Genomic DNA, 4,114 nt, shown 5'->3' with positions numbered 1-4,114 from the left:
TTTTTGTAATTTCTCGGGTAATTTTGAGTGTATCTTCAAAGGATATCTAGGACAATGTTATTTCGAAACAGACACAGTACTTTATCATGTAAGTTATTTGAGGAAAACTCCACAATGCCTTAAATATGGTAAGCCAGTAAATTTCAATCATATGACCAAGTCCATGTCCTGTTAACTCCTAAAAATGTTCTCCCTTTTTCCTCTTTTCATGATAGCTTTGACAAAAGTAGTGATATGGTGTTATCCATGGTCTTCTGTTAATACCATCAGGCTAAAATATTATATATATACAAAAAAATTTCAATTGAACTTAAAGGTGGATAATGTACCATTTGAGGGGTCGGTAAATTGCTGTCTCTAGTGGCGATATACAATTTATGCGCTGTGCTTATACCATGTACTATGAACTCAAATTACTATTTTAAATGCTAGATGAAAGCCAAAGGCTAATGTTTTCTTACTCCTACTTGGCAATTTCGCCTTTTATGGCTCTACAATTGTTTAGTGGCTACTTCCCATCTAATAAAGGTAGAAGAGACTCTTTAGCTCAAGTAAGCAGCTCTTCTAGAAGGACACTACAAAACCAAACTGTTGTTCTCTAGTGTTCGGTAGTGCCAAAGCCTCTGTACCACCGTCTTTAACTGTCTTAGGCTAGAGTTCTCTTGTTTGATGTTAAACCCATGCACACTATTCTATCTGATTCCTTATTTCCTTTCTTCACTGGGCTATTTTCCCTGTTGAAGCCCTTAGGTTTATAGCATACAGATTTTCCAGTTTGAGTTGCAGCTTAGCTAATAATAATAATAATAATGATAATAATAATAATACCCTTCCTCACTGGACTATTTTCCCTGCCGAAGCCCTAGGGCGTAATCCTGCTTCGTCAATTAGTGCTGTATCTTAGCTAATAAAAAAAAAATAATAATTATAATAATAATACCCTTCCTTACAGAGAAATTTTTCCTGTCGAAGCCTTTGGGCTTATAGCATCTTGCTTTGCCAATTAGAGTTTTGACTTAGCTAATAATAATAATAATAATAATAATAATAATAATAATAATAATAATAATATTGATGATGATGATGATAGAAAGATCCATCTTGTTTCCTTTTGCATCCGGCATAATATAGAAAAGAGAAAAAAATATCCATAAGCCGAAAATGACTGAAGAATTGCAACTCCGTCAAATATGAAATTGCTGACACTGCTGATTTCGTAATGAACTTCCACCTCTTTGCAATACTTTCTTGCTATCATTAATTCGATTCTTACTTTTTTCGCTTTTCTATTACGTGCTCTTTCCTTCCTTTCGATCCGGAGAAATGGAAAAGAAGTGATTGTCTAGGATTGAAGGAAAGGCAATAGAATGAAGATAGTCATGATATATCTTTAAGGATTGAGTTTTGTTGATAAATATCTCAAGGATTCTCTCTCTCTCTCTCTCTCTCTCTCTCTCTCTCTCTCTCTCTCTCACATTGATATTTCTATTAAACATGGTTGTTTTTCTGACTATCGGAAACGTTGATAAATATATGACTATTAAAGTATTTTATTATTTATTAGATGCTCCACAAATTAATTACGTATGAAAAATGTGTATTGTAATGTGAGTATATATATATATATATATATACATATATATATATATATATATATACATACACACACACACACACACACACACATATATATATATATATATATATAATATAATATATTACTTCAGCGAGGAATTAACAAAAGAATACTTTGAGAGGCGAACACATTACTAATCATCTAATTCTTTGTAAAGGACATTGTACGGGAAATTCATCTTGTGATATCGACCTTGTGTTTATTCAAGTATCCACGTAACTGTATTTGTAAATGTATGTATGCATTTATTTAACCTATAGAACCAGAATTAAATTCCTGCATATAAATGTTTAAATGATCTATGAATACTCTCCCTATTATTATATATATTAAGAAGGACACTTGAATATCGAATATGGCTGTTGGCTGGTTTCATGAGAGCTAAGGAAAGGATGGGTCAGTAAGAGAACGAGTTTCAGTTTGAGAGTTGCTTATTTAAGATTGTGTGAGCCAGAAGAAAATGCCACTCGATATACCTGCATTAGTAAATAGGAGATACAGAAAGCAGTGACTTAACTGGTACGTATAAATTTCATGGAGTAAATGGCATTAGATAGTTTCAAAGGGGATGTGATAAGTTGATTTATAGAAAAAAAAAAAACAGTAATGACATATTGATAACTATATTTAAGGAAGGAAAATTAAATAGTTAAAATGATTATTTGATAAAACTTTTTTTTTTTCATCAAAATTATAATGACGGCTTGGAATATGTTTCCATTTCTAGCTTCAATTATTTCCTATATTAGATATGCACCTAAAAATTATATTTCTATTTGGAAGCTAAGAACAGTGTTCTTAATTGGAAAATTACCATAAAAGTAAATAATTTTGAGCTTTATTTTCATCTATATGTCTTCACCCAAATAAATCATTATTAGGATTATCTTATTATAAATTTCCGTATGCACAATCAGCCTTGTTATGCCTCGTTTCTATCAATACTAGATTCTTGCTCTGGACAAAAAGGAATCCTTTTTTCATATTTTCTTTCTAGATTTATTTTTCATTTGGTTTCACCCAAAAACTAAACGAGAAAAGAAGAAAATATGCTTAGTCTATTGTGTTCCAAAACAAAGCCATTTTCAATTGTCACACAGTCAGCTCGGATTGAATTCGCCAGGTGAGAGGGGGTAGTGTCTGAATTACCTGTCAATCACTAGAAAGTGATTTTAGACTTTGATTTATGGGGAAACGGAAGCAATCACTTTAACCTAATAACGATTGCACTTTTACTTTGGAAGATCCTAGGTAACTTGCGCATTGAGGGTTTGGAGTTGATTGAGGAAGAAATAAATATACGTTTTAAGGGAACAAAATAGATTATACTGATGTTCTGTTATTGGTTACATTTGCTTTTAAAGGTTTAAAGGTCGCTCATGAATTGCAAAGGCAAAGGACAGTGACATTGTCCTATCGAATAGGACAATGACTTAGACCAAGAGACTGAACATATATACGTATGATCAGCACCCAAGCCCCCTCTCCACTCAAGATAGGACCAGTGAGGGCCAGGCAATGGCTGCTGATGACTCAGCAGATAGACCTATTAGCTCTCCCCAAACCCGCAATGCTTAGCTCACAAGGATGATAAGGAGGCAGACACCAATGGCACAGACGAGACTGAGCGGGACTCGAAATCCTGACTTGGGGGTTCATAATAACGAGGTCACTTCATCTTTTGAGATAAAAGGTTCTTTTATAATTTATCAACTCAAACGCGATAGTCAGAAGGATAACTTTTATTTGAAAGCGCCGAATTAAAGCTGTCCATCAAGATTCAACAGCTGTTCTGTTATTACTTCCGTAAACGAACTTGGTAGGAGGTCATGTTCTCGCCCATGTTTGTGTTTGTTTATATGCATGTGTTTATTTGTACTGATCTTCTGTTATTACCTCCGCCAACGAAGTTCGAATGAGTTTATGATTTTGCCCATGTTTGTGTGTTCGTTTGTAAACAGCTTCCTAGCCACAATATTAATCGTAAAACTATGAAACTTGCAGGGAATAAATGATATGCATAAAGCTGGAAATCATTAAATTCCAAGAAGTCAAAGGTAAAATAATATGTCTGATTCATTGATTACCTTTTTCCCAATTGATCAATCCGCCACTCTCACCTTTGGAGATATAAAGTTCCTCTTTACTTTAATGGTATACTGTCGATTCTCAAAAGCACGGCATTCATTATAAATGAGCAGAATAAAAGCTTTATATTGGCTTCCTATTATCGATTTTTTTTTATTCATACGTAAAGTCTGGAATATAAAATATGAAATCCATGAATGTAAATTGCATCGTGTAATCGTTTTAAAGTTATGATTATGAATATTAGTATTGTTTATTTATTAATGTATCCATATTTCTTATTGTTTCCTTCTGCTATTCATGTGTAGTTAACGTTAGTACTGAAAATATTCTTTTTTCTAATAGAATTTTTGCTTTAATTACCACAACTTTCTTCAAAGTCTTGTAAAG

The sequence above is a fragment of the Palaemon carinicauda genome, chromosome 6 (assembly GCF_036898095.1).
Source record: "Palaemon carinicauda isolate YSFRI2023 chromosome 6, ASM3689809v2, whole genome shotgun sequence".
Lineage (NCBI taxonomy): Eukaryota > Metazoa > Arthropoda > Malacostraca > Decapoda > Palaemonidae > Palaemon > Palaemon carinicauda.
Note: the sequence above shows the minus strand (reverse complement) of the source record.